This window comes from Triticum aestivum, chromosome 7B, assembly GCF_018294505.1.
Source record: "Triticum aestivum cultivar Chinese Spring chromosome 7B, IWGSC CS RefSeq v2.1, whole genome shotgun sequence".
Classification (NCBI taxonomy): Eukaryota; Viridiplantae; Streptophyta; class Magnoliopsida; order Poales; family Poaceae; genus Triticum; species Triticum aestivum.
Genome location: NC_057813.1, coordinates 676,212,834 through 676,226,137, shown reverse-complemented (window position 1 = coordinate 676,226,137; position 13,304 = coordinate 676,212,834).

The window sequence follows — 13,304 nt, the reverse complement described above, 5'->3', positions numbered from 1 at the left end:
ACCTCTTCCACTACAAAATCGTTGAAACTATGGACGTGTGATTTTATGAAACCAATGGTTCACAACGAGAACTCCTTCCAAGCACACTGTATGAAGCTCCTTCCAGTGAATCTATCAAGCTGATGGGAACTGGTGAAATCATGCCCTCTGAAGCACAGCCTAAAGAGGAACTTATCATTTCTGCACCAAACAAACCTGAAGATAATGCTCAGACCGAAGACAATCCTTCCAATGATGGCAATGATCAGCATGAGCAAGGTCTTCGTCTAGTTCATCCTCGTGTTGCAAATGAAGTACAAATTGAGAAGATAATTGATAGCATCAACGCACCTGGTCCGCTTACTCGCTCAAGAGCAACACAGTTAGCAAATTTCTGTGGGCATTTTTCATTTGTATCAATATCTGAACCCAAGAAAGTTGCTGAAGCCTTTATGGAACCTGAATGGATTCAAGCTATGCAAGAAGAACTTCAACAGTTCAAGCTGAATAATGTTTGGGAACTTGTCAAGCGCCCTGAGCCTCGCAAGCATAACATTATTGGCACTAAATGGATATATCGGAACAAGCAAGATGAGCATGGTCAAGTCATTAGAAACAAAGCACGTCTAGTGGCACAAGGATATACTCAAGTTGAAGGAATTGACTTCGATGAAACATTTGCTCCTGTGGCTAGGCTTGAAGCTATTCGCATACTGCTAGCCTATGCTAATCACCACAACATCTTGCTATATCAAATGGATGTGAAAAGTGCTTTCCTCAATGGCAAGATTGAAGAAGAAGTGTATGTTGCTCAACCACCTGGCTTTGAAGATCCAAAACATCCTGATATGGTGTACAAACTAAACAAAGCACTGTATGGCCTCAAACAAGCTCCTCGCGCCTGGTATGATACAATCAAAGACTTCCCGAAGAGCAAAGGCTTCAAACCAGGATCCCTAGATCCCACACTCTTCATGAAGACATATGATGGTGAACTGTTTGTGTGCCAAATATATGTGGATGACATAATCTTTGGCTGCACCAACCAAAAGTACAGTGATGAGTTTGGATACATGATGCAAGAGCAATATCAAATGTCCATGATGGGTGACATGAAGTTCTTTCTTGGTCTTCAAATTCGTCAGCAAAGGAATGGCATCTTCATATCTCAAGCAAAATATCTCAAAGACTACCTGAAGAAGTTCGGCATGCAAGATTGCAAAGGTTACACGACGCCAATGCCAGCCAAACATCATCTTGGTCCCGACGACAATGGTAAAGAGTTCGATCAAAAGGTATACCGCTCCATGATTGGTTCTTTACTTTACCTATGTGCATCTAGGCCAGATATTATGCTTAGTGTTTGCATGTGTGCTCGATTCCAAGCGGCACCAAAGGAATCGCATCACTTAGCTGTGAAGTGAATTCTTAGATATTTGGCTTACACCCCAACACTCGGATTATGGTATCCAAAGGGCTCAAGATTTGATCTGGTTGGATTCTCGGATGCTGATTATGTTGGTGACAAGGTGGATCACAAGTCAACATCAGGAACATGTCACTTTCTGGGACGATCACTTGTCTGTTGGTCTTCAAAGAAGCAAAACTGTGTATCACTCTCAACTGCTGAATCTGAATACATTGCAGCTGGATCTTGTTGTGCTCAGCTTCTGTGGATGAAGCAAACTCTCAAGGACTATGGCATCAATCTGAAGCAAGTCCCTCTCTTCTGCGACAATGAAAGCGCCATCAAGATCGCCAACAATCCTGTCCAGCACTCGAAGACAAAGCACATTGAAATTCGTCATCATTTTCTCAGAGATCATGTCATGAAGAGAGATATTGACATTATTCACGTCAACACTGAAGAGCAACTGGCAGATATCTTCACAAAGCCCTTGGATGAGAAAAAGTTTTGCAAGTTACGGTGTGAGCTAAATATCTTGGAATCCTCAAATGTCCTGTGATCAGGCACACATCCTAACACTTATGCATGTTGATGACTTAGATGTGCAACACATGAAGTAAAGTATATCTTCAATCAATGAAGACTTACATTCTAAGTGTGAATACATTAACATGGAATTTGACTTCGGAGCGCCACGATAATTGTGCACCGTGTCTGGGTCTAATACTTCCTATACGGTGGGTAACGCCACCACCAAAATTCCTTGGTTTGAAGTGTTTCACTCATGGCGTTATTGTTGAATATCTTCGCATATTGATTTGTCTTCAACTTTCAACTTATCTTCATGATTTACTTCACTATGCTGAGTTGATTGCTTTCTCATATATATATATATATATATATATATATTATATATATATATATATATATATATATATGCATGCTAGTATTCTGTCCTCTACAGCATTCACTTATAGCTATGTCTTCACTGTTGAATCTTTTGAACTAAGTGAATGTGATCGGACCCTAATCTCTCTATGCTTACTATCTCAAACTCTATCTGTCCAAATCATATGCATTCTGTTGAAACTGTCGAATGTCTTCTCTGCATCCTTGTCAGCAGAAGACACAGAGACAACCATCAAGTCCTATTTAAATGATTCATCTTTATTGTCGATATCCGGAGAAGCCGGAACAACCATCCGACAAACTTGGCGGGCGTGGGAACGTGGGACAACTCTGAGTATGTTGCATGCTTGCCACGTGTCCCACGGATGTGAATAGACAGGGGCACCTGCGTAATTGCGCTGTGCCGCACACCTACTTATAAATACGTGTCCCCTGCGGTCAAGAAAACCTTCTTCCACGTCTCCACCTCGTCAAAACCCTAGCGCCACCGCTAGCTCTCGACGACGCCCGCGACGAAGCGCTTAGCTGCCGCGACTTCTCCGACGCCGTCCTCACGCCGGCCGCGGGCATCGTCCTCTCCGCCACCGCCGTAGGTGTCCTCCGTCACCAAGTTAGGGCACGGTGGACTGAACTGCTCGTCTCCAAATTCTTCCCATCTAGCAGTTCTTTGTGTGGTAAATATAACTCTATTTTTACCAGCTTTTTGATCCTCAATGATTCATCCAATTTACCAAAATTGGTTTCTGTCTATACAAAGTTAGATCTATTCTGTCTGCATCTCATACTGCCTAGTATATTCACTTAAGCTTCACATCTAGTTAGATTCCTCACTTATACTTATTCACGGATTCGTACAAATCTGGAACCGACTCTCAACATATAAGTGAATGTCTTCGCAACATGAGGTCAATCTCTTCAAACTGATTTATCTTCAAAATCTTCTAAGAATGCATATGACCTCTTCCCCTTCCCTCGCATCTCTAATGCTATCTCAGGTACATGTCCGTGGGAGAATCCCTAGGTTCTCATAGTCTGCATTCGTTTGCAGAATTCTTACAGCAACACATTGATTCTCCTGAAGCCAGTTCCTGTCTGACCAGCAAGCGAAAGCCTTTGAAGCCTTTGAACATATTGAAACCGTTCAGTTTGAAGTTCATGGCTACAGAGAAATCTGTCAGGAAGGGTGGCAGACAGCGTCATGGGGGAACTTCAAAGGATCTGCCTGATGATCTTGCAGAAATCTACAAAACAGATCCTGAAGAGGATTACAATCAGCGCAAGACTCGAATCCAATGGATTCGACGCTATTGGGCTGAACGGTGGTTCAAGTACAAGTTCGTGACCCAGGAGTACGCAGAGAAGAATGCTATCAAGAGCCCTTGGGGTGATATTCTCTATCGAGGCCTCCCCCCCAAGAACAAAGCTGAAGCCAATGCGCAAGAATTCTATCCTTGCATGGTCCGTGGACCACAGCCTGAAGAAGCCGACCCATCATCATTGCTCTGGTGTCGTGACGACAATCTCTTCAAGCGCAACTTCCAGTTTGCTAAGGCTTCGGCAAAGGAAAACAAGAAGTCATGGGGATTAGACTTCAATCCTGGTCCCTCTGCTCCCCGTGATGATGGCACACGTGAAGCTGAAGAAAATAGAATTGGACCCTTTGCAAACCTTGATGGCCTCATCTCCTACATCTTGGTACAAGGTGCCAAAGTGGATCATTCTGATAATGATGTTGATTCTGATGAAGCCCTTTCTCCTCCTCCAAGGCCGCAGAAGCCAAAGAATATTAAGGCTTCATCATCAGCTGCTCCTCCAAAAGCTTCTTGTGTGAAGCCACTGGCCATTGCACCTCCTGAAGACAGTGTGCAATCTGAAGATCTTTCACGCATCTCCAAGAAGACAGAGAAGAAAAAGAAAATCATCAAGAGTATTGATCAGGCATTGACTCCTGCTGCTATTCTGCGTGAAGAGCACATTGATCTGTCCAGCGATGATGATCTTGCAGATGATGCTCTTGAGCAACTGATCAAGAGCAAGGAAGAAGCAGAGATCTTCAACAACTTGCCTCTCTTTGATGTGGTAGTCATTCATAACTTCATTGATGAGTGGTTTGACACACCAAATCTCAGCTTTGATGATATGTAACTTCCAATTGGCCTCAGCGTTGCCTTCAATGGTGCCATTGCTTCTGAGCTAGCTATTGCTCAGCGCATCGTTGAGCTGGAAAAAAATTGACTATGAAAAGGCTCAGTTCAAGAAGCATGTGGCAAAGCTCAGCGTGCAAGATGTCAAGAACTTAAAGATCATGCTGCACGAGCTCAAAGAAGCCTTTCACAAGAAGCGTGAAGAAGCTCGAGGCTCCAGAGAGTGTATGAAGAGTCTGGCTGACAAGTGTGTGGTTGCCTACAATGAGGCTGAGAAGCGCAAGTCTCTTGGTCGTCCTGGCATCAACCCCAGGATGGCTGCAAAGAAGAAGAAATCAACTGTCCAATCTGCACCTTCAAGGCCAGATGAACCTCGCATTGTCTTCCCAAGCAGCATGACTGGTTCGAAGCCAAAAGTCACGTCAACTGCTTCAGAACAGAAGAAGACGAGGGCTGCAGAGGCTGAAGCTAGAAAAAGGAAAACCTCCGAAGCCTCTGAAGCTGCTCCCTCCAAGAAGAAGAGCAAGATCAAGAAGAGTCGGGCTGCTCCCACAGAGCCCCTTGTTGTTGAACCCATCTCAGTGGTTCGTCCTGCATATGCATCCCAAGAACTTCGCATGACTGTTCATGAGCCTGCTTCCACAGAGGCTCCGGAAGCTGAAGATGTTCCAGCAGCTGAACCTACCGCTGCTGAAGACATTGGTCAAGTAGACAATGTTGAAGATGATGAAGTTCTTCCTCAAATTGAATACAATGTGGTATCATCACCTGTTCGTACGAACAGCGAAATCATCAGCATTGGTCATCCTCTGACGCCAATTGCTCAGGATGCTTCATGGGCTGATCACCCGCAACACCAAGACTCCCCCAGTACTCCCCAACAACAACAAGCCACACCATTCGTGCAAGTTGAAGAGGATGAGGACCTGCCCACTCCATCTCCAAAAGCGTCGCCTGTACTACAAAGGCTTCGCAAAGGACCAAGGCCTCAAGTCCCTCTTCCGAGTGTTCCAGAAGGAGAAGTGCATCATCAACCTGTTACACGTCAAGTGTTTTCAGAAGCCACTCCTGCTGTGAATGTCTCCGTGTCTGAAGCACCAGCTGCTGAAGACAATCCGGCTGCATAAGCTGATGAAGAACGTCAAGAAGAATGAGTCCCTACTCCCCCCATTCCTGAAGAAACTGTTCATGAAGTGAACGTGTCTTTGCCTGACCCTCCAGCTCAGCAAGTGGAGGTTGAAAACCTTGAGGCTGCCACCACCAACACCAATGAAGCCGATGACATAGTCATGGCTGAAGCTAATGTGGAGCCTGTCACTACTGAAAATGCTCCTGAAGCTTCTGATGTGCAGCCCGAAGCCACTGTTGCTGCCACTGCTCCTGTTCCGCCACCAAGGACCTATACAATTGAGCAAGCATACAACCATGGCGAGCTAGTCACCGTAAGATGGCCCGTTCTGGCCCCTCCGCCTACTGTCTCTGGTCCTCAATTTGACTATCACATTGAGCATAGGCCTCAGGTCCAGAAGTCAAAGCCAAGACTGGCAAGGTTTCCCGGTACTGCCACATCTGTCGGGTCTTTCGATGCAAATGGCTTCAAGAGCCACAACACATTCTTTGACAGCTCAAAGAACCCCTACACGAAGCCAAGAATATCATCAGATCGGTTCTGGAGTCATCAGCAGTGAAGCTATTACTCCTGTGTTCTGTATGATCAGGGGCGCATCTTCCCTCATATGCACCTCGACACTGAAGCCATTGCTGGACTGCCATGCTTAGAAGAAGCACTTGATTGTTTTCGTGATGCTGGTCTGCTCAGCTTTGTCACAGACAAAGAAACATTGGAATGAAGAGCTATTGCTTCAATTCTATGCTACCCTCCACATTCGCGGCTACAACAGAGATATCAAGAACTGGGTTCTCGAGTGGATGACAGGAAATGTTCATCATGAAGCCAAAGCTCTTGACATCATTGAGCTTACAGGCCTATCCACTCCCGGAGATCTATATGAACCTGGTTGTCAAAAACACCGCAATACACTGGAGAGCATCTTCCATAAGCCTGAACCCAATATGAGCCAGATGCTGAGCATGATGAAGCCTTTGCCACGTGATGCTGAATATCCAAAGGAGTTCTTTGTTGATGACCTTGAGTATCTGCCTCGCACCATATATCACATCATTAGGCGAACTCTATGGCCTATCAAAGGACATTCATCAGCTGCAAAACTTGAAGGAGCCATGAAGACATTGGTCTTTTACATCCTCAATGGCATCAACTTCAATGCACATGATTTCTTCATCAGGCAACTGGCTGCATTTGGATCTGACCTTTTCGGACTGAAGTTCTATGCTCCATGGGTCATGAAGCAACACTCTGCTGTCAACTATCAACCGTCTGCTCGCAATCATGTGATCTTCCTACCAGAGGTTGATATGTCAGTTGAAGCCATATACCCAGAACCTGCCAAGAAGCCTCTTTGTCTTCAGAATGTTGAACATCAAAGCTTCGCTCAGCCTATGGAAGGAGTCCAAGCTGTCGCGCGTGTCTATCCGATGGCTGGGAATACTCGTCTGCCTCATCGTGCACCACTTGAAGCTACTGAGAGCACAATTGCTCAAAGGCCTCGGAAGCGCTCTCGGGTCCTCAATGACCGAGAATTTCTTGTGGCCCTACATCAAAAGCAAGATAAGCATCATTTTTGGCTGAAGTGTCAGATGCAAAGCCTCTTGGTGGATGTAAATCGCATTCGAAATCTTGCCACCAAGAATGCTTTTGTCACTCATGAAACTTGTCGGCGTTCATGGAAGAGTTTGACCCTACTCAGTGCTGAAGCTGATCTTCAAGACAATGACTTCACTGAAAGATTCAAGTTTGACTCCACTCCTCCATGGAATGTTGTCCTACGAAGAACTCCATCTCTTGAAGACTCTGACTATTCTTCCTCCGCGGCAACTGTCAATGCCACTGTGATCGATGATGAAGACGATGCTACTTCACCACCCCCTACTTCTGCATGCATCGACACTGCACCGAGTTCGTCTGCACCGCCAAACGACAACGACAATCCTTCTGCTTCAACTACTCCTCATGAGGATGAGTAGATGCTCTATGTCTTCAAACCTTTTTGGTCATTACTGACAAAAGGGGGAGAAGTGTATGAGTTTGATAGTCTTCAAGCGGGTTCATAATGGTGGTTGCTTTATATTTTGCATAGTGTTTACAACTCTTGCTTTTGATACATTTCGTTCTTTGAGTTGTAACACTTAAACTTGATGGTTGTCTGCCACTTATTTGCGTTTCCACGTGCGATGATAACTTCCGCACTTAGATCATTCTACAGACGTCCATTTTTCATTATGCATGTCATTCTCTTAGCTATATCATTTCATGCATGGTGAATTATCCTCATAAGTTGAAGTGGATCTCCACAAGTACAACCTGCCATGTGCATTTGCATTCCAAAAGCAAATTATTTATATGCACATCTTCAGGGGGAGCCCTTTCCACTTATGAAGACAATGCACTATCCTTTACAATTTCACATACTTCTTTCCTGTTGAAAACTTCAACCAGTTTGTCATCAATCACCAAGAAGGGGGAGATTGTAAGTGCATCTAGTGCCACCCCTAGTTGGTTTTGGAGTATTGACGACAAAGTTGGTTGAGGGACTAACGCGTTTGTGAGAATTGCAGGATAACGCAGGTAGTGTCCCTCATTGATTCGGTTTACCTACCGGAGATGACCCCTAAAAATGTATGAAGACATTGAAGACAATGGTGGTGTGTGAAGAGGTTCACATTGAAGACTATGACATGAGAAGACATTGAGTGAAGACTATGGAGAGCGAAGACTGAGTTGTTTCGTTGTTTCCTTTTCTTCTGTGTTGAGTCATAGGAACCATCGTACTGTTAAGTGGGGTCCAAGTGAACTAAGTCAGAGTGACTGACATGATGCTCAACCCAAATCCTATGTCTTCGAGCGAAGACAATGAGAGCAAATCTTATCCAGAGCTGGATGAGTCAGCTTTGCTTGTAGCCCAAGTAAAGTTGCCGTGTGTGTTTGAAATCTGACTGTTGGAAAACGTGTCAGTTCCTTAGTGACCCGGGGTCATTTCGGACATATCAGGTCGGGTTGCCTTGTGGCTATAAATAGCCCACCCCCTACACCATAAATTGGTGGCTGCTCAGAGTTAGTTTACGGCTTTTGTCGTTTTGAGAGCAACCCACCTCGAAGCCTTTGAGAGAGAAATCCTTGCGAGGACAAAGCCCAAACACCCAGAGCCAAAGAGTGTTAGGCATCACTGAAGTATTTCTGTCTGTGTGACCTGAAGACTTATTACACTTGAGGACTGTGTATCCTCCAGCTGGTTAGGCGTCGCGTTCTGAGCATCCAAGAGTCATTGTGGATTGCCGGGTGAACGAAGTCTGTGAAGGTTCGGAAGTCTACCTTGAAGAATTACTAGAGTGATTGGGCGAGGACTGGGTGTCCTTAGCTCAAGGGGAATAAGGTGAAGACACGGTCTTCTGAGTTGAATCTCAGCCTCCCTAACCAGATGTACAGTTGTCACAGCAACTGGAACTGGTCCAACAAATCATGTGTCTTCAACAAGTGACTGGTTCTATCCCTTCCCTCCTTTACTTTGAGTTTGTCTTCGTGAAGTCATTGCTTATCTGTCTTATCTGTTTGACTTCAATGTTTGACTACGATTGTTGATTGGCTTCATACTATCTTCCATCCTGATCCTTACTACCTAGCTGCTATTAGTCTTCGTGCGTTAACACTATTGCATACTTGACTATGGCTTTCTCGTTGTAGTTTATCTTCCGATGCATATCAATTAGGTCATTTCTATTGTTTGTCTTCGAAACTTCCACGTTTTGAAAACTTTGATAAAAATCGCCTATTCACCCCCCCTCTAGTCGATAACTAGCACTTTCACTTTTACTAAGGGTCTATCACGTAATGTGATAGATAATGCATCGAGGGAGATGGGTATGAGACCCACAATATGAGTTGTTCACAGTGGTAACCTATTCTTTGTGATCGGAGACCCTGTGAATTAGATGTGGAAGACAAGCTGTTGGTCAACTGAGAGGAGAGTATCCTTATGTTAACAATACCACTCCATGAAGATGCAATACTCTTCTAAATCTTCATGGTAGGTTGATGTATATCTTAATGTGTTCTAAGTGGCTCATTAAAGCAGAGATGTTGTCTTGTAGAACATCTTTTGAAGAACGCACCTATATGAGTCTGACTCTTAAAAGTTGCAATCTATGAGAGTAGGGTTCTTTCTAGTAAACTCATGAAAGGTCTCGGAGTATGATGCATAAGCTCCTCCCGCGGGGAACACCCACGGTAGCCACGTATCGGTCAAGGCTTTGCGTGAAGCTCGCAGAAAACTTGCAGTTCAAGGCCCAGTCCACTGTTCAAGTTGCTTACTAGTGTAGCATATAGTTCTAGGTGGAAGTTCAACTTAACAATCTCCACTACAGTACCGGTATATAAAACAGTGTTTTGGAACCAAAGGCAAATTTTGTGTGCCTCTGGGATCTGGTGGGGGATTGCTGGAATTTTGTCTATTTTGGGCCTAGTCCAATAGCAGTTTCAGAAATTCCTAATAAATTCTAGAGGCCCACGCAGCCCATTCGTGCAAGGCAAGAGGTGGAACTAAAGTTTAGTCCCACATTGCTAGTTTAGAGGGAGTTGGACCTCTTTATAAGGGAGGTTCTTTCCCCACTTGTATGAGCATCAGAACAAGAGGGACATCAGAACAAGAGGGAATGAGCCGAGCCGATGTATAAATTTTTGCCACGCACGACGGGTATACGAAAGGTTATGCGGGAGCTGAAACATTTTCTGTAGTGGACACTGAATCCGAACGGCGCGCCTCTTCGGGTGAAGTCCGTTCGCTTCGTCTCCCTCTCTTCGTATGGGAGAAGGGTGATAAGGTTTTTGGGGAGTGTTCTACGCGACTACTGAATGGTTCATCACGGACACCGACGACCACTTCCCCGACGTCGTCAATCTCTTGGATGACATGGCTACCGAGGATGTCGACCCCAATTCCAGTGCTTCTGCTCCTGCTGCTGTCTCGTACGTGTTCGTGTTTTTCTTGTTAGAGGTCCTGCCATAGATCCTTGTTCTAGTACTTGCCCTAGATATGTTAGGCACTATTTCACATATGCAACTAGCTATATTGTCTGCTCTAATATGTTTGGTTACAGTTCATATATGCAGATGCTATTTACCTTCTCTCTATCAGATTGCATGACTTGTTTTACCTTAGTTATATTAGTCATGCTTTATCTAGTATTTCCGTTAATAAAATAATTTGGTAAATTGCTCATTTTTCCAATAAACAGTTGGGGAACTGATGTTACAGAGAAATACATCGAATTGGGAGAAGAGAAAATTACATGAAACACTTAAGGTAAAACTATCTTATCAACCATTGTACATTCCCTTATAGAGCTGCAACGTAGGTCTTGCAGCTATATGCCACCGACAACGACTCCTAGTGCAGTGTCACCTACAGGGTGTCAAGCTGATCTCACTCTGACATCACCCACATTTTTTGGTTTTTTTCACATTTTTATAGTTTTTTTCTTTAATTTTCACTCTGACATAACCCACATTTTTTTGGTTTTTCTTCACATTATTTTCACTATATATACATATTACAAAAAAAATTACGTAATTTTTTGAGAAAACTTAATCATTATTTGGTAATGTTATACATGTATAAAAAATTATTCCTCATGTGTATGACAAATGTTTGTCACACTTAAAAAAATATCATATATTAAAAGAATGTACGTGATATTTTGAAAAATGTTTATACAATGTAAAAATTTTGTTCACATGATTAAAAATAACTTTTCGTATATTTAAAAAGTTGTTCTCCACATTATATAGAAAAGTCTATAAATGTAAATAGAATGTTTGCATAATAAAAACCATTCATACCATTAAATAAATGTGTGTGAAATTTTAAGGAACAATTGCTGCATTTGAAAATCATATTTCTGATATTTTTAAAATGTCTATACAATGTATATGTTGTAATATGGTGATTTCCAATAGAAAATTGTATGCAAAAGTTTAAACAAAATATTCACATTTTTCCAAAAATTGTCAATAAAATTTTGCAAAAAATATTTATTGCCAATAAGAAGTATACAACTTTTATTTTTAAGATATTACTATGTATTACAAAAAGTGTTCAAAATATGTATTTTATTTTATAAAAAATATAAAACATGTATTTGAGAAAAGTCCAACGTGTATAAAAATTGGTTGATGTGTGCGTTCAAAATGTACATTGTGAACTGAGAAAAGGCAGACATGTGTTAAAATAAAGAAAACCAATAAAAATCAACAAAAAAAGAAAAAGGAAAGAAAGCAAAACCAAAGAGTATGAAGAAAACCATGAAAGAACTAAAAGAAAACCAAAGTATACAAAAAAAAAGAAAAACTAGAGAAAAACAAAGTATAACGAAAGAAACAAATTAAAAGGAAACCTATGAAAAAACAGAAAAACATAAGAAAAGGAAAAAGAGAACAAACCGAAGAAAACTGATGCAAAGAACAGTATTTTTCAATGATGTTTTCACTAAAGGAAAATAGACCCCTGGGGCATAGGTTCACTAGTGGCACCTTTCCAAGCTGATATGTGTAGTCTGTTAAACAAATTATAGTTGGGCAGTGATTAAATTGCAATATTTATTTTTATGACTATGATCATTCATAACATAATCTTATATAGGCAGTACGTCTAAGATATGAAGACCGTTATCCAACTGCATCTACAACTAATACTCCACCAGAAGACGGCTATCGACCATGCATCTTGAAGTGTTATTTTCATGATAAATAAAGCATTGTAATAAGCATGATGAAATAATGTATACATTAAAACTATCATCTAAGCGTGATAAACAAACCATTATTTTATCCTTCGTGGCAACAATATAATACATATTTGTTCCCTTATTGTCACTGGGATAAAATCACTACAAGATTGAACTCACTATCATGCACAACTCCCTGTGAAGTACTACCTATCTATGAACGCACTATCATGCACAACTCCCTGTGAAGTACTCCCTCCTTCCCGATTTATTACGCCCGTGAGCGAATAAGCCATGTCCGCTTTAATTAGGCCCCATTGGCAACCGTGTAAACGTCCTCCCTCGATTTAATTGATGAGTTGTAATATGTGCTACGCTGCATGCGCGTGAGCATGCATGCATGCGCACCATTGGTGGAGGGTTGGCGGGCTCGGTGTTGCGTGCATAATCAGAAGTAATTTACATGCCAAACGAGGCGTTAACCAGCAGCATGAGTAATTAATGCCTTGAAAAACGTAGACAATTACTAGCTGCCTTGGTCTTGCTGATTTGGTATTTGGGCCTAAAAACCCGGACGGAGGTAGTACTACCTATCAATGAACCCACTATCATGCACAACTCCCTCTGAAGTACTACCTATCAATCTTGGCCAGAGACGATAAATAGATAAGAAAGCATACATCTTTACCTACCAATAAAGCGGCTATTGCTTCTACCCAATCACTGATGTGGCAATTTTGCAAAAAAGTCGTAATTTTTGATAATTAACCCACAGTCACATCCCTAAATGAAATAACGGTTCACCATGGAAAAAATAGGGTCGCCCACATCACACAGTCACTCCCGCACGCTTACGCCCCCACCGCTTCGCCTCGCTTGGCACCAAGGGCAGGCCACCCCGCCAACAACTGACCTCGCACCTGAGGCGGGTGGTGGCAGGTCGACCCCCCCCCCCAAACACTAGTGCAGAACCGGCCTTTAGTGCCGGTTCGTGAAGGCCTTTAGTG